The 18,398-nt window shown below is 50.8% G+C and overlaps 1 protein-coding gene and 1 pseudogene across 1 annotated transcript in view; one reads left to right on the forward strand and one right to left on the reverse strand.

Moving 5' to 3' along the window:
* The window catches only part of LOC135192820 (deleted in malignant brain tumors 1 protein-like), a 28,330-nt pseudogene extending 26,318 nt beyond the window's left edge, over positions 1-2,012 (reverse strand).
* Positions 1-18,398, forward strand: part of LOC135192796 (deleted in malignant brain tumors 1 protein-like) — a 157,323-nt gene that overhangs the window by 82,987 nt on the left and 55,938 nt on the right.

An 18,398-nucleotide genomic window follows, 5' to 3' on the forward strand; every position in this document is an offset into this window, starting at 1 on the left:
GACAGCTGGGAGCACGATTTGGGGGGCATGCTGGTGCCCATCTAGCTCAGAATTACCATGGCAGATGATGTGGGTCTCTTCTCTCAGGTCTTCACAAGAGTGCAGGTGCCAGGGAGCAGAGGGACACTGCCAGAAGGAGCTGTTTCTCTCCCCACACTGCACTCGATCCAGCCAGGCAGCAGCAGTCACTCTAGCAGAGGGCAGGTTTGCATCCAGGTATCCTCTGTCCTCACAACCCAGCTCCTTGCATGCCAGTGAGACAGTTCTGGGAGTCATTGAGTTGGAGCAGACATTGCCCCAGGTGCCATTGTAGAACACCTGCAGGCGCCCGGAGCAGTTGCTGCTGTTCTCCAGCCTCAGGGCCACAAACTCTGGGAGGAAAGGGCTCAGATGGGACCAGGCTGGTCTGGGGCTGTGGGAGCAGGGACACCCCTGCAGCTCCCAGGCCCTCAGCCAGACAAAATCACTGCTAATATGGCCCCCTTTCAGACACAGCCAAGCAAAGGAGCCTGAAGAACAGGCAACCCTGCACTCCCTGCTGAGCCTTGAGGACAGCTGATCTCATCAGGTTACCCAGTGGCAGTGAGGGGACACCTGAGTGCATTGGCATCCTCAGGCTTGGCTTGGGCAGTAGTACAGAGGCAGCAGGAACAGCCTTGTCCATTGCTCTGCCCCTTCCCAGCGTGCCCAGGCATTGTGCTCCCAGCACAGCTCCCAGCACACACCTGAGCAGATGACTCCGGCGTCCTCTTTGTGCCCACAATCGTGCTGCCCCCAGGGCCCTGCCGGGCACTCCCAGAGAGCAGCTTCGGCCCCGGAGCAGTTGACCCCATCCAGCCAGATGTGCCCAGAGCCTGCCCCAAAGCCAGCGGAGCCAACCGCCTGCAGCGCCCCTCCGCAGCCCAGCTGCTGGCAAACGACGCTGGCATCGGCCAGGTCCCAGCTGTCATCGCAGACGCTGCCCCAGCTGCCCTGGGAGTAGATCTCCACTCGGCCCTCGCAGCGCCCGCGGCCCTCTGCCAGCCTCACCTGCCGGCTCCCTGCAGCAGGAAGAAGCCCCAGCTGCTGTCAGGGGCTGCTGCCCAGCCAGCACACAGCCTGGGGGCCCTGGCAGTGCCACTCACCACTGCAAGAGACCCCCACATCCTCTGCAATGCCTGCTGACAGCACACTCTGGGGCAGGGAGGTGTTGCAGAGCTGCAGGCTGGCCTCGTGCCCTGCACACCGCACCCCTCGCAGCCCCACGGGGCCCTGCCCTCTCTCAGCCTTGGGCAGGGTGTAGGCTGCCTCTGCCTCTCCGCACCGCAGCTGCCGGCACACCACGCTGGCCTCCTGCAGGTGCCACTGCTCTGCCAGGACCCTGCCCCACGTCCCACGCCGCAAGATCTCCACTCGTCCATCGCAGCGGCTCCCTCCACCCACCAGCCGCAGGGAACCGGAGCCAGCTGGGCCTGGGGAGAGCAGCCCTGCAGCAGCCCTTGGGGACACCCACGAACCCAGCACCCTGTGCCACATCTCCAGGCTCTGGCACCACTGCAGGCCCTTGCAGCTCTCCTGCTTTGCCTCAGGCAAGGGCAGACTGCAGCTCTGCCAGCATTTGGCCAGCGCTCACCTGAGCAAATGACAGCAGCGTCCTGCTCATGGGAGCACAGAGAGGCCCCCAGGCTGCTCACGGGGCACTGGCCCAGCTGGGCTTCAGTGCCAGCACAGTGGAAGGAGTCTCTCCAGACAGGGCCTGTGCCTCTCCCAAAATGGCCTCCTTCCGGAACGGACTCAGCAAAGCCACAGTTGAGGTGACGACAGAGAACGTGGGCGTCCAGCAGGTCCCAGCGCCAGTCACAGAGGGTGCCCCAGGTCCCCTGCATTTGGATCTCCACCCTCCCCTCACAGCCTCTGCTGCCATTCACCAGCCTGAGCCCTGTCAACTCTGGGACGGAGAAAGATGCAAAGAGTGGCTTGGCGCTCTTGCACCCTCCAGAGCTGTAGGCCAGGGCACAGGGGCAGCCTGCCATCCTCCTCCTCCTGCTGCCTGATCTTAGGGCTGCAGGCAACCACATCCCCATTCCTGCCCTCACACCCCAACCAGCACAGGCCCTGCTGACCCTCCCCAGCACACTCTTGCTGTCCAGCCCCAAAACCCTGAGTCCTTACGTGTGCAGGTGACTCCAACAGCATCTGCATGGCTGCAGGGCTGGGTCCTGGGGGATCCCCTGGGGCAGGAGGCAAGAAGAGATTCATTCCCCACACACTGCAGCTCTCTGTCCCACATGGGACCAGCCCAATCTCCAAACTGAGCTGCCCCATGCACAGACAGGGCTGTGCCACACTGCAGCTCCCTGCAGACCACGTTGGCAGCTCTCAGACCAAAGTCTGAGTCACAGACAGGTTTCCACTCCTTCCCATCATGGATTTCCACCCGTCCTGAGCAGGGACTGTCCCCTCCAACCAGCTGGACCAATCCTGGAGGAACCAAAGACCCCTGTGAATTCCCTGAGGTTTTGGACACTGAAATGCCCACATCTCATCTCAAAGTCAAGGAGACCACAAGCAGAGAGCCACACAAACACCGCTGCGACTCCCAGTGAGTCTTGATGTCACTAACAAACACAGTGCCCCTGCTGCTCTCCAGGCCCTTCTCTTATAGGTGCCCAGGAATGGTGACCTTAGCCAAGATCAGAGGGCATCTGCTAGACTAACAACTCCCCTTCCCTGGGTGCAGAGAGGACAAGAACACAGGCAGAGAAGTCCCACGTGCAAGGACAGGAACCAAGGAGTGGCACCAAGCACTGCCCAGGCCCCACTGTTGCAGGGTAGCCAGGGCCTGGTTCAGGGTGCAATGCCTGGGCAGTAGCTCAGCACTGCCTGAAGAGGGCTGTATCCCTGTGGGCTGACTCCCAGGGTGTGCCCCTGGAACAGGGATGATGTGGCCATGGACCACCCTGTTCTTCTGCCTGATCCCAGTGTCTCTCCCATTATAGCTGTCGCTCTTCTTTGCAGACTCATTTCTATCAAGGGTCAACCCAAATGTGCCAGGTCATATTTGGCCCACACCTGGGCTGTGAGTGGCCTCAGGAGTGAGTGGTCATTTACCATCTAGCCTGTGACACTGACCAAGTGTTGGCTAAGCCACACTGGGGGTCAGGCAGTGCCACTTCCCACCAGGAATCCCTCAGGGTCCACGGAAAGCTGCAAGGGCAGCCCCAGCTCAGCAGTGTCACCAGCCACACTGGGCCCTTCCCCACTGCCCCCTTGTTTCCCTGAGGGCACAGCCAGCTGCCTTCCCCTTCCCAGTAACAGGGGAGAGGGACAGGTTTCTCCCATCCATGTACCTGAACAGGTCACTCCAACATCCTCATTATGACGACAATTGTTCTCACCCCATCCATTGTGTGTGCAGTCAGACAGGGCAGACTCAGAGCCATCACACTGAACATTATCCATCCAAATGGGACCAGATCCTGGCCCAAACCTTCCACGGAAATGAGCTTCCAGAGCAGATCCACATTGCAGCTGTCTACAAACCACTGTAGCATCCTTCAAGTCCCAGTAGTCATCACACACAGTCCCCCACTGTCCCTCGTGTTTCACCTCCACTCTCCCAGCACAGTGCCTGCCACCATCTGCCAGCCTCACCTCTTCAGCTCCTTCAAACGCAGACATGGGAATGGTCAGGAGAGTTCTGAGCAGCAGACTGCAGGTCTGGAGGTTCCCCATACCCAGAATTTGTCTAAGTCACCAGGATAGGAGCTCTCCACAATCTAGATTGTTGGAGCATTGGAGGTTCCCTCTCTTCCTCACAGGCTCAAGGAACAGAGGGTGCCCAGCACAAGCCCTGCAGTGCCATTGCCTACTCCACAGCCTGTGCCACCTCATCTCAAATCAGCATCCCTTGCCCTGGCTCAAACTCAAACTGTGTCTGGCCCTGCACAGTGAACCCTCTCCTCTCCTACCCAGCACACCGTGTACAGCCCTATGCCCCCAGACCCACAGCTCCCTCTCCCAGCCAGGCACAGGGCAAGGCACACACTTGGTTGATTGCAGCACCTTCTGCTTTTCTCCCCACTGGCACATGCAAAGAAACCTCATTCCCAGGCCTTCCCCAATGGCCATGCTGGTGCCCACCTTCCTCAGGCCATGGCACAAGGGGAGCAGCACTTACCCCTGAAGAGCTGCACCCAGAGCTTGAGCCACTGAAGCCAAGCGAGCAGGAGTCCTCCTGTGCCCATCCTGAGAGTCCTGCCCTGCTGGCACAGCCCCTGGCAACTCACACAAAGAAATATGCTGGGAGGGTGAACTCTCTCTGCGGGAGGCTGAACTCTCTCTGGGGCAGATAAGCAGCTGCAGGAGGAGCCAATCGAAGCAGCAGCACTTTTCAGACGCTATCGGCAGCTCGCTCCCCTCCGACACAGCCCAGCCCTCCAATGAGCTTCTCCAGCGCCCTTCATGACCATATATGAGGGACAGATGTGTCCTGCTGTGGGTGTCAGGGAGGCTGTGGCAGGGGATTGTCCTGGGACAGTGTGGCTGTGCAGGGCAAATGGCTCTGTCACCCCTTGCACCCCACTGTGTGGACTGGGAGCACTCAGCAGCTCCTACACAGGCCTCATCCTAGAAGCCAAGGGGCAAGTGTCCAGCTGCTCCTGAGCTGTGGGAACCATGGAGGTGGGGCTGCTGTGGGGTCTGTGTCAGGATGGGAAGGCAACAGCCTCTGCCCTTGCTCCAGCTTCTACTGTACTGGTAGCAGCAGCTGGGAGAGATCCTTGTCCAGGGCAAGGCCTCCATGCTGGCACATCCCTTGCACAGAGCCCCACAGGGAGTCCCTGTCAGGAGCTGGGGCTGGGACATGTCCCTGCCCTGGCAGCAGCAGACCTGCAGGCTGAGGCTCAGCCCTGTGCCTGACTCTCAGCATGTCACCAAGGGGCAGTTATTCCCCACAGGCACATCAGGAGCTGGAGCTGCAGGTGCACAGACCACAGCCCACGTCACCTCGCAGCGCTGCCTGCGCTCCCCCTGCGGTACCCAGGCAGGAAGTTGTGGTTTCCTCCTGGCACTCTGCCCAGGAACATCCCTGCTGTACCCCTGAGCCACCCCAACCCTGACTACTGCAGCCAGGGCTGTAGGGGATGCTCCTTTAGCCTCACAGACACAGGCAGCTCCTGACCACCCTGGTGACACATGGTGGCTCCTGGCTGCTCTGTACCCAGCCCCACAGCTGCACACCACCACTAGGGACATGACCTCACAGCTCCTGCTGCCACCCACTGCATGCTCAGCACTTGTCCTGACAGTGACCTCACACCCTCTGACTTCTGCTGACATGTCCTCTGCACTCACTGTCTCACAGGGCCATGCACAGGCTGAGCTGCTGCCATTGGTGGTTCTCCCCAGGGGACACTTTGAGGGATCCCTGAATGTTCTGTTGGTGACAGCAGCCCCCACAGCAGCCCTGTGCCTGCTCCTGCCTGAACAGCTACTCCAGCACTGGTGACATCACCAGCTGGACATTCACAAGCCAGGGGCCTGCTCCTGGCCTATGCAACACTCAGACACAGCTGATGTCAGAGCACCTAAACCTGCCCTGAGCCTGCTCCTGGCCCCTCAGCTATTCAGGCACCAGTGACCTCACAAACACCTGCAGTAGCTCTTGTTCTGCTCCTAACCCAGCAACTACTCAGGCACCAGTGACCCCACAAGACACCACACACCCCATGGCCCTGATCTTGTCTGGTCAGATACTAGGCCAGCAGTGACTCCAGAAGCACCACACAACCATGGGCCTGATCCTGCACTATCAGCTGATTGGTCACAAGTGACCTTGCAAACACCTACACAGCAGAGCTGCTTCCTCCTGGCCTACCAGGTTCCAGGCACCTGTGACCTCAAATGCTCCAACACAAGATGTGTCTCTCCTGGTCTCCTCAGGCACCTCTGACATCACAGGGACATTCCCAGTTGTTGTGGAAGGGCAATATAGGCCTAAGAGATGTCCTGGCTTGTCCAGACATGACCCCATGATCCACTTCCCTCTCTGCTGAAGTGGGCAGCAACACAGGAAAGAAGACAAAAGGCCTGGAGACACCCAGAGTGCTTTGGGGAGAAGCAAGGTGCACAGACTTGTTGGTGCATGGCCTGTGTTTGCCCAAATAAGGATCAACCATTCTCCTGGGGTCATCTAACATGACATTGGCAAAGTGCCATTCTGATTGGCTAGTCTCTGTGGCCTGATCAGGCCATCACACTTGGGTGGTTGATAATAGATATGGGTGAGGTACAACAACCTGCTCTGCCTCATTGTGCTCTGTGGTCTGAGGTCATCTGGTGGAGGTGAGGTCGGGCACTGACGAGTTGACTCAGCAGCTGCCAACGCAGTTCATTGTATTAAGGCAGTGCAATTGCTTATATACTGCTTTAGAAGAGGCCTGCATGATTGGTTTGGGGCTGGCACAGGTGGACAGTACAGATTGGTTCAGAGTTATGTGTAAGGTGCAGATAGGTTGCCCTGTATCAAGTTAACCTATTGTGTCCACCCCAGGGGGCTGGCAGGCCCAACCCCCTGCAGCTGTGTGTGGGCTGCTCATTATTTACTACTTGGTTTCCTGAGCCCCAGGTGGGTCCAAGGACACTTCCCAGCACGGGTTCTCATGTTTACCAGCTCATACAAAGCCTATGAGGAGAGGCTGAGGGAGATGGGATTGTTTAGCCTGGAGAAGAGGAGGCTCAGGGCAGAGCTCATTGCTGTCTACAACTACCTGAAGGGACATTGTAGCCAGGTGGGGAGTGGCCTCTTCTCCCAGGCAACCAGCAATAGAACAAGGGGACACAGTCTCAAGCTGTGCCAGGGCAGGTCTAGGCTGGATGTTGTTAGGAAGTTGTTGGCCGAGAGAGTGATTGGCATTGGAATGGTCTGCCCAGGGAGGTGGTGGAGGCACCGTCCCTGGAGGTCTTCAAGCAAAGACTGTATAAGGCACTTGGTGCCATGGTCTGGTTGATTGGCTAGGGCTGTGTGATGGTTTGGGGGTTACCCCGCCCCTCCCACACTTTGTATTTGCCCCAGCTAACTCAGACGGCCTCTGGGAATATAGATGAAGCAATTTATTTACAGCTAGCAGAATTTACAAGCAGCTATTTACAATATATACATTTATATACAATTATATACAGAAATATACAAAGGATAAACAATACAGAAGCACAACTCCCCTCCCAGAAACCTGAGTCCCCAGGAGGGGCTCTCAAACCACCCCAACACCTCCCCCCGGCCCTCTCAACCTTACCCCAGTTCTCAGGAAGAAAAGAGGTGCAGCCAAGAGGTTAGGGAGCAAGGTTAGTGGGAGCAAGGTTAATGAGATGTGACCAGGTCTAAGGCAAAAGCAAGAGTGAAGAACAAAATGGAGAAAAAGTCTTTCTTCTTCCCAGAGTTCTCAGCGTAACTGTGAGAGAAGTTGACATCAATTGTTTTGATTTCACTGCCTGTTATCTAGTTCTTGTACCAAAACATTCTAGCTTGCTTCAAACTAGCACAATCCACCCCTGTCTACTTCGCTCAGAGTATCGCTGAGAATTATCCAATCTAATCTAAACCAATATTTACACTAAAACAATATATACAAGTTCAGTTCACACTTCAATCAGATATAGGTGATTCAAAAGCTCAGAACAGGGACTCCCAGGTGATATTGGGTTCGTGCTCACATACTGTAGATTCTATCATAGATTCTCTCAGTGTTGGACGCCGATGTTACCTAGAACAGAAAACTCCTAACAGCTTGAATTTAAACTCTCTCAGCTAAGGTTAAATTTCTCTGTGGAATACACTGGATTTCACCATTCTCCTGCATTACCCAGTAGGTATGACCAGGACCTTCAGCAGATACCACCCCTCGGACAGGTTTCCCTTCGCCCGAAGGAGAAAATACCCAAACAGTTTTCCCTAACAGATTCTTCTCACGTACAACAGGAACTTTATCACCGTCTACTGTTTGCACCAAATCTGATTGTGCAGGTCCTGCTCTGTTTACTGAACCTCTACTATTTACCAACCAGGTTGCTTCTGCTAAATGTTTGTCCCAGTTTTTCAGAGTTCCACCCCCCATGGCTTTTAGGGTGGTTTTCAGCAAACCATTGTAGCACTCAATCTTCCCTGAAGCTGGTGCACAGTAGGGTATGTGATAGATCCATTCAATACCATGCTCTTTGGCCCAGTTTTTCACAAGATTGTTCTTGAAATGAGTACCATTGTCTGACTCAATTCTCTCTGGAGTTCCATGTCTCCACAAGATCTGTCTCTCCAAACCATCTATGGTGTTACGTGCAGTAGCATGTGGAACTGGATAGGTTTCCAACCATCCAGTGCTGGCTTCTACCATCGTTAGCACATACTGCTTGCCAGATCGAGATCGAGGTAAAGTGATGTAGTCAATCTGCCAGGCTTCACCATACTTGTACTTTGACCATCTCTCACCATACCATAAGGGCTTGATTCGCTTAGCCTGCTTAATAGCAGCACAAATGTCACAGTCATAGATGACTTGGGTGATAGCGTCCATGGACAAGTCAATTCACCTATCACGAGCCCATCGGTATGTTCCATCTCTGCCTTGATGTCCAGATGAGTCATGGGCCCACCGAGCTAAGAACAACTCACCTCGGTGTTTCCAATCAAGGTCAATGTCAAGTTCAGAGTTGGTATCAACTTGAGCAATCTTAGCAGCTTGGTCTGCCTGCTGGTTATGTTGATGTTCCTCAGTAGCTCTGCTCTTAGGCGTGTGTGCGTCTACGTGCCGCACTTTCACTGGAATTTTCTCCAGCCGTGCATCAATGTCCTGCCATAGATCAGCACACCAAATAGGCTTTCCTTTCCTCTGCCAACCATTCTCCTTCCAGTCCTTTAGCCAACCCCATAGAGCATTGGCTACCATCCACGAGTCAGTGTAGAGGTAAAGGATAGGCCAATTCTCACGTTCAGCCACATCAAGAGCAAGTTGAACAGCTTTTACCTCAGCGAACTGACTGGATTCTCCTTCGCCATCTTTCGTTTCGGTAACTCTCCTGGTTGGACTCCACACTGCAGACTTCCATATTCGCTTGTTCCCAACAAGACGACAGGAACCATCTGTGAACAAAGCATAGTTCTTTTCCTGATCAGAGAGATCACCATAGGGAGGAGCTTCCTCAGCACGAGTTATTTTCTCCTCAGGAGGTTTGGAACAGTCTGTGCCTTCCGGCCAGTTGGTGATCACCTCTACCAGACCAGGTCGGTCAAGATTACCCATTCGTGCTCGTTGGGTTATCAAAGCCATCCATTTAGACCAGGTTGCATCTGTGGCATGATGTGGTGATGAACCTTTGCCCTTGAACATCCAGTTAAGAACTGGCAGTCTAGGAGCTAAAAGCAATTGTGACTCAGTTCCAATCACTTCAGAAGCTGCTTTCACTCCCTCATAGGCTGCTAGAATCTCTTTCTCTGTTGCAGTGTAATTTGTCTCTGAACCTCTGTAGCAACGTCCCCAGAAACCAAGTGGACGACCACGTGTCTCATTTGGAGCTCTCTGCCAAAGACTCCAAGTTGGACCATTGTCACTGGCAGCCGCGTACAGAATGTTTTTAATGTCCGGACCAGATCGCACAGGTCCCAAGCCCACTGCATGGACTATTCCTCGCTTGATCTGATCAAAGGCTGCTTGTTGTTCAGGTCCCCACTTGAAATTGTTTCTCTTACGAGTCACATCATGCAGAGGTTTGACAATCTGACTGAAACCAGGAATGTGTAGTCTCCAAAATCCCACCACACCAAGGAAAGAAAGTGTGTCCTTCTTACTGGTGGGAACTGCCATGGTAGAGACTTTGTTGATCACATCCTGAGGAATGTAACAGCGACCATCCTGCCACCGCACTCCCAGAAACTGAATTTCTTTGGCAGGTCCTTTGACCTTGTCTCTCTTCATGGCAAAACCTGCTTGCAACAAAATGTCAATGATTTTGTTACCTTTCTCGAAGACTTCCTCAGCAGTTTGGCCCCACACAATGATGTCGTCGATGTACTGGATGTGCTCTGGAGCTTTACCTTTCTCCAGTGCATTGTGGATGACTGCGTGACAGATGGTTGTGCTGTGTTTCCACCCCTGAGGCAAACGGTTGAACTGGTACTGGATTCCTCTCCAGGTGAATGCAAACTGAGGCCTACACTCCTTTGCTATGGGAATAGAGAAAAAAGCATTAGCAATGTCTATGGTTGCATACCATTTAGCCTGCTTCGATTCCAGCTCGTACTGGAGTTCCAGCATGTCCAGCACAGCTGCACTCATGGGTGGCGTCACCTCGTTGAGGGCACAAAAGTCAACTGTCAGTCTCCAGTCGCCCGTAGGTTTACGCACAGGCCAGATGGGACTGTTGAAAGGTGAATGAGCTTTCTCGATGACAGCCTGACTCTCCAATTGACGAATCAGCTGATGAATGGGCAACAAAGAGTCACGGTTAGTTCTGTACTGCCTATGATGAACAGTTTGAGTTGCAATTGGCACCTCCAGGTCCTCTATGTCATGATGTCCCACAACTGCAGATTCATCAGAAAGTTCAGGTCTAATGGACAATTTCAATTTATCATCCTCAATCTCTACAGATGCTATTCCAAAAGCCCATTTATGACCCTTAGGATCTTTGAAACAACCTTGTCTCAAAAAGTCAATTCCCAGAATGCAAGGCGCATCAGGACCAGTTACAATAGTATGTTTCTTCCACTCTTTACCAGTTAAACTGATCTCAGCCTGTATCTTAGTTAACTCTTGGGATCCACCAGTGATTCCAAAGATAGAAATGGACTCTGTCCCTTTACAATTAGATGGCAATAAAGTACACTGAGCACCTGTGTCAACTAAAGCCCTGTATTTCCGAACTCTTGAACTGCCAGGCCACCTAATGAATACATTCCAATAGATTCGGTTCTCTCCACTATCCCTTTCCTCCTCCTGGCTGGAGGCAGGGCACCCCTAATGCTGAACATGGCATGTAGGGTGTACACAGTGATTGGTGTTGTTGTGAGAGAAATTGCAATTGCTGGAATAGTTGCAGTTACTCTCAGGAGCTGAAGAAGTGACAGCTACTTTTCTGGCATTATTGCCTCTGTTTCTGCCACTCTGCAGTTCCCTGACTCTCTTTGAAAGAGCTGAAGTAGGTTTACCATCCCATTTGTTCATGTTCTCACCGTATGTGTCACGCAGAAGTATCCACAGTGACGCACGTGATTGCTGCTGTCTGGGTGGAATTTGTCTCCTCCTAGGCTGGAATTGCCTTGCAGGAGGTGGGCGTCTGTTCCTGACTGCAGAAACATGCACCCATTCAGATGATGCAGGAATGGTATCCTTTACCAGATTAGAAATTGAGGTTGTAAGATCCTCCTTCAGTTCTTTCATGGTATTCTCAAAACCATCTTTCATGCCCTTTATTTCAGAAGTCATAGTTTGTATGGCAGAGATTATACCAGAATGTGACAAGCTGTCCTCAATCTGCCTGAGCTGGTCAGTGAATTCACCAACAGTGAAAGATCTTCCATTATCACTCCTTGATAGAAATTTACTGGCCAAGATGTTAGCATAGGATGAAGGAGCAAGCTTAATCAGCTTCTTCATGAGACCTGTTCCCAAAGGAATATCGTCAGGCTCATGAGTGCCATGATCTCCATAAAGCACTTCCTTCACAGCAAACTCCTTCAGAAGCTTAATTCCCTGCTCAATGGTGTTCCACTTCTTGGCAGCCCATGGCAAATCATCTCGGGAAGGATATCTCATAGCCACAGCCAACAGAAGGCGTGTCCACAAGCTAACCCTACCAAGAGGACTTGCTAGGTGTTTGTCCACTCCACTCTCCTTAGTGAGTGGTCCCAGCTGCTTGGCAGACTTGTCTCCTACCTGCAGGGCATTAGCACCAATGCCACGGCATCTCACTAGCCAGCTTAGGATTGGCTCACCTGATTCCCTTGTGTATTCCTTCCTAACTTCCCTGACCTCTCTGAGTGGATCCTTGGAGCCTTGGATGTCATCTTCCTCCTCCTCTTCCTGTTGTTCTGGTGGTGCCGGGCCTAACAGAACCTTCCTCATAGCATTCCTAAACTCATGGGAGCCATCCTCTCTCTTGGCAGCTAACCTCACAGCACTCCTCTCACTTGAGTATTGTTGTCTCAGCACATCTACAAGGTCTCGTAGACTAACTGCCTCCTCTTCCTCCTCTTGCTGCTGATCACCAGAGGTCCCCTGTCTTACATCCTCCTGCAAACCACTCTTTGTCTTAGCTTTTGCCTTAGCAGGTGCCAGAAGGGCCTGAGCAGCAACAGACTTGGATGTGTCTGCTGGAGGGTTTGAATCCTTAGGAGTCTGACCTGGAGGATTTGAATTATTAGGGGTCTGACCTGGAGCTTGTGAGTTCAAATCTGCCTTGCTTTTAACAGGAGGATTTTGGTTCTGGTCTGCTGGCTGGGGGTTCAAATTGGCTGAGCTGGTGTCATTAGGATTTGGACTGACTGGGCTAGTGTTACTAGCATTAGTGGGATTGTTTGCCTGTCCTCCTGGGGTGCCTGCCAACCCTGAGGTGTTATCATTTTTGCTGGGAACATTCTGATTTTGGGTACCTGCCTGCCCTCCGTTGTTTTTGTTATCATTGTTATTGTTTATGTTAGTGGCGGGAACATTGGCTGTGTTCCCAGCACTTGGAGAAGGAGGGGCAGAGGCTGGCAAGGGGGAAGACGATAACTGTGTTCCCTTGTTTTGCTGTGAAAGAGACTGCTTCTGAGACACAGAATTTTTCCTAGTTCTTACAGAAGCTGGTTTTGAATTTTTCACCAATAATGCCAAAATTAATATGAAATTTAAAACTACAAGAGCTAGTATAATGCCCAGCACCCCTGCCATGCTCTGTTTCGAGTAGAAATCCTTGCATGGATTTGGCATTTCAGTTTGGGGCTAGATGACCCTCATGAGAGCAGTAGATAAAGCAAATTCTCGATTGATTGTAACATTATTGACAAAAACTCTTGTAATATCACTAGTAATATTCTCAGTGACACTAAAACCAGCATAACCAAGAATAAAATCACCCCAGCTCCAGAACATGTTTGAAAGCTTAACTTTAGCCTTCTTAAAAACTACATGAAGCAAGAAATAACCAATTTGATCTTTGATCCAATTGTACACAAAAAACCAGAAAACAGGCCACACAGCAATCCCCACCAAGTACAATAGCTGCTTGATTAGCTTCATCTTAATTCCCAGAGCTAATTTCCACTCACTGAAATATCTAGCCCCACGTTGGGCGCCAATTAAAAATGTGATGGTTTGGGGGTTACCCCGCCCCTCCCACACTTTGTATTTGCCCCAGATAACTCAGACGGCCTCTGGGAATATAGATGAAGCAATTTATTTACAGCTAGCAGAATTTACAAGCAGCTATTTACAATATATACAGTTATATACAATTATATACAGAAATATACAAAGGATAAACAATACAAAAGCACAACTCCCCTCCCAGAAACCTGAGTCCCCAGGAGGGGCTCTCAAACCACCCCAACACCTCCCCCCGGCCCTCTCAACCTTACCCCAGTTCTCAGGAAGAAAAGAGGTGCAGCCAAGAGGTTAGGGAGCAAGGTTAGTAGGAGCAGGGTTAATGAGATGTGACCAGGTCTAAGGCAAAAGCAAGAGTGAAGAACAAAATGGAGAAAAAGTCTTTCTTCTTCCCAGAGTTCTCAGCGTAACTGTGAGAGAAGTTGACATCAATTGTTTTGATTTCACTGCCTGTTATCTAGTTCTTGTACCAAAACATTCTAGCTTGCTTCAAACTAGCACAGGCTGGGTGCTAGTTTGGCCTGGATGAGCATGGAGGTCTCTTCCAACCTGGTTGATTCTATGATTCTGTGTCCTGCTTGATGAAGAATTCTCCCACAATTCCTTTTTTTTTTTCTTTTGAGCACCCCAGGCCTGATCTCGCACAGGCTGCGTTTGGGGCAGGTGTGAATAACACAGGTGCAAATCAATAATGCTAAAGTTAAAAGAGAATACATCTGTTAGAGCCTTTTTGCTAGTGGCAATAGTCTGGCAAGCTAACCACCCAAGCTCAGCTAACAATCCCAAAAGTCTCTTCTGCAAGCGACAGTAAGTCAAACGTTCAAACACCCAAAAGTCCAGATGAACACCACAGTCACAGGAGAGCACATTTGTGCCAAGCCTTTGTTGGTTCTGTGTGGCAGTCGATGTCGTAGAGTCACAGATGTATCTGTTGCCCAATATCCTTCCTCAGACTCCCATAGCTCTGGATTAACTCTAGAATCCTCAGAAATCTTGATGTTTTCATTACACTTCTTAGCTATGAGCTGTGTCTGTCTGTTGTGCTTAAGAACTGCTAATTTCTAAATATGATACAAAGATGTGCCCCAGATGTTACCTTCAGGCTTCCTACTTGGCCTATTCCCACAGTTCTTTATTTGTTTTAAAAAATTAAGGCAGTGTTTCTCATCCTTTTGCAGGGCCCTTGCAAAAAGATAACAACCACGTTGCCATCTGTGCCACTTGAGTGGGTTTTGGCCTTTACAGCAGGTGCTAGACTGAATCTCTATTTTGCTCTTACCCATTCCATTAAACCAGAATCACTGAAAACTCATGAAAATACCCAAATTTGTTAACCATGATCAAAACCTTACAATCCATACACACACAACCATCATTTCAATGCTCCTTCCAAGATCTTGCCATAAGCCTGCCCTCTGAGCAAGATTCCCTCTCACTTTAAGGAAACAGGCTGGTCATAGCGAGCTGGTCTCCATCTGAGGCCTGTGACCATAAATGGTCAAACACAAACAAATACAAACCCAAATGCAAACATATTCAGTGCCCAGGCTAACAGATCCATTGGCCTTGTCTGTACGATGTGACCAGAGAAACAGCAGACTTTCTTCGTACCTCCTTCCTTGTCTTCCTATCCCCCTTCTGGCATGCACAGACAACCTCTCTTTTATGGCTCTTCTGGCATACACAGACGACCTCTCTTTTACAGCTCTTCTGGCATGCGCAGACGACCTCTCTTTTTTGTTTGTTTGTTTGTTTGTTTGTACACAATCCTAATGGTATCAAAATATACAGAAAAATTCTAAAAAGATTATTCTATAACATTGCTATAGGCTAAATTCCTAGAATTGTCATATTACAAACTCCTAGCCTCTGCAACTTAAAGAAAATGAAGGAAATAGGAGAAATAGCAAAGAAAATCCAAGAAATGTGGTACCACAGCAGACCAGAATCAGCACAGATGGCAGAATAAGATCCTCCTAAAAATTGTGGCACAATTAGTAATCATTTAACATCCTATCCAATAAACTCCTAAACTCTAACATATATTACAATCAAAGCCAAAACAGCACGAGGGTTCCAGTGTACACAATACCATCAGAAACTCAGTCTGTGTCTTTGAGAATCAAGCACACTGAGCCACAGCAGCTGTAAGGGAAAAAAGTAAAAAAAAGGACGGGTGGGGTGGGGGTGGTGGTGACTGCTTCCTTAACTATATTAATGCTAAAAACTTGATAAAGGAAAAATTTTGAACCCTGGAATTGATTCCAAACACAGAAAAAATAAGAAGCCCAAAGGAAAAAAAAAACAATATTGCACTGTGCAGTGAGGTTCTTTAAAAAAAAAAAAAAGAAAAAAATGATGAAACCATGGTGTGTAGAAAAAAAAAGAAACCTTTAGGTCAATCAACCCCAAAAGAAAAAAAATTGTTGATCTATCGGTTTTACCTAATAGACTGAACATTCTTACCCCAATAGACTATTACAATTAACAAGCACTTAACATCTTATCCAGTAACCTCTAAGATCCAGTACAATGAAAAGGATAAAAACATCACCAAGATTTACATCAATAACATACAGCCAGCAGGATACAAAAATGTGCATCTGTCACTTTAAGAATCAACCCGCCCATCTCCCACTGAGAAAGTGCACAGAGAGGGGGTTTTAGGTGAGCTGTGCTCACCACACTCCAGGGGAGGGAGGTGGGGTGTCCTCCCAGTCCTGCGGGGAAGGAGGAGGGAGGGGGGGAAGGGTGCCTGTGTCACCGTGCTCCCAATGCCAGCTGGTGAGCCCATGGTGGGGGGGAAAGGTGGGGGGTGAGTGCGCTGATCCAGCAGGTGCGGGGGAAGGCGGGGGGGGGCATGTGGACATGAAACCAACAACAGAACTGCAAGTGAGGGGGGGGGCGGTGACTGCTTCGCAGATCTCTGAGACTCCACAAGCAACGGTGGGGGGGGGGCTCACACTCCCAGTAGACTCACTGCTCAGCCGCTTCGAGTCCCCACTGTTGTCCCTGTCGTCCCCACCTCCTCCTTGTCACTGCTGCTCTCCGCATTCTGCACACACAATCGGCGAGGGGGAGGGGGGCGGGGTGGGGCTGCACCCCCAGGTGGCAAGCCAGGACCTCGGTGATCACCTCACAGGGTCCTTAGCAAGGTACGTGGGCGTATCATTAGTGGCGCTCAGCAAATCAGTTGGTACGCAGGGCTGTAGTGGTTCTAAGAAACCATTTAAACTGAGAAAGTTCCTGTGGCTTTTGCTGGCTGCCATTACTAAATGGCCGGGATGAACCCCAGTCAAGTGCGTGTTTATGGTAGTGACCCCGGAAGGAGACACCTGTCTTTTATGGCAGCTGCTGGATTTACAGCTTTTCTCACCAGGGGGTGTCCTAGCATCTGATCCCTCCTGCCTCTGCCAGTCCCTTACCACATGAAGATAAAGCAGCATTTCAGCCCCTTATTGGGGCCCCAACGGCCTAACGGCTGGGCTCAGCGCTTTCTTGATCATGGCCTGGAGGCTTCTCAGTGGTCCAGGATGCAGGTCTCAAACCCGTAGTCACACAAACTAGCACAGGTACACAAATCATAGCAGGCTTCTTTCCATCAATTTCAATGATTCTAAGCCTACCCCTTTTAATCAGTTCAGCAAATGCCTCTGCACAGGTCTGCACATTGTTCTTTGGATGAGTGGGCAAGAATACCCATTCTATGATCTTCCACTCATAGTCAGTGGCACTGGCATCTCTCCTACCCTTGGCAGGTTCCCCCTTTTCTTTTTGCCACTGAGCAATGAGTGCAAAAGGATGTCGCTGCCTATTAACACATAGAAGGACTAGGGGTTGATCAGCAAGCACCAGTCAGGAATTTATTGGCTATCGACCTGACTGCCAACTGCTGTTGGGTGGTTCAGGAGATGCACCTGTGCACATCCGTGCCCTGCAACAGAGGCAGCAATGGTTCTAAGTCCTCACTGGTTATTCTCACTGTCTTTTAAACCCACTGAACATCACCCATCAATTTTTGGACATCTGGCAGTGTTTTCAAGTCAGAGTGTAAGTCAATCTTTTGAGGTCTGATTGTGGCCTCAGTGATTTTCCAGCCCAAATAGTTCCAAGGGCTCTGCTGCTGTATCTTGCAGACCCTCTCAATCATTTTCAAGTCAGCAGGCACAAGCAGCCATGAACGACAGAAAAGAAAGTCTTCCATATAGGGATAGACACTTGTACATGCCCAATTTGTTTCTCAAGGGTTGCAATGCTCTGACAACGAACAATTGGCAGAGGGTTGGTGAGTTCTTCATTCCTTGTGGCAAGACTGTCCACTCATAGCAGCTCGCAGGTTCAGCTTTATTCACAGATGGTACTGTAAAAGCAAATTGCTGCCAATCTTGGTCCTGTTGTTTTGCACATTTGGGTGTCCATTTTTCTAACATTTTAACCACCTGTTCTAGCAACAACTTTCTATCATCATCAGCAACCGTGGGTGACTGATGGCTGCTAACGCACGTCAAGCCTTGAGAGCACACTCCTCCGGCTACAGTGCTACCATCAGACTTGGGGATGTCAATGATCATTCTAGGGGGCAAATCCCCAGTCTGGGGGGGATGGAGGCAGGGCTCGTGGTGGTCGACATGGCAGTCTGCCAGGATCGTGTTCCATGCTCTTTTTCACTTCCACTATAGAGTTGGCAGTTTTCCCAGTCATGCCCTTGGCTGGGGCGGCACAGCTGAGTCTGAAAAACTGAGCTATAGAACTCCCTTTCTCTGCTGCTGGCAGCAACAGGGTGCTTGGTGCAGGGATAGGAGCGGAAGCTGGCACCGCACTCACTTTGGAACTTCCGGTACTGGCCAGAACTGCCAGAAGTGACTGTGAAGCCACCATGGCAATGTTTCTTTCGGCTTTCATTTCTAGTAACGTACATAGCACATCATGCCAGGTGGAACAGAGATTTGGAGCGATTTTAGAGTCCTTCCCTTCAGTAACAACTGAGTCCTACCATGCGTCTCTGACCTCCCACCAAGCTTCCAGCTTAAAGATCATGGGAGGCTCACACATATCACAGTATCACAG

Source organism: Pogoniulus pusillus, chromosome 44 (genome assembly GCF_015220805.1).
Source record: "Pogoniulus pusillus isolate bPogPus1 chromosome 44, bPogPus1.pri, whole genome shotgun sequence".
In the NCBI taxonomy this organism is placed as follows: domain Eukaryota; kingdom Metazoa; phylum Chordata; class Aves; order Piciformes; family Lybiidae; genus Pogoniulus; species Pogoniulus pusillus.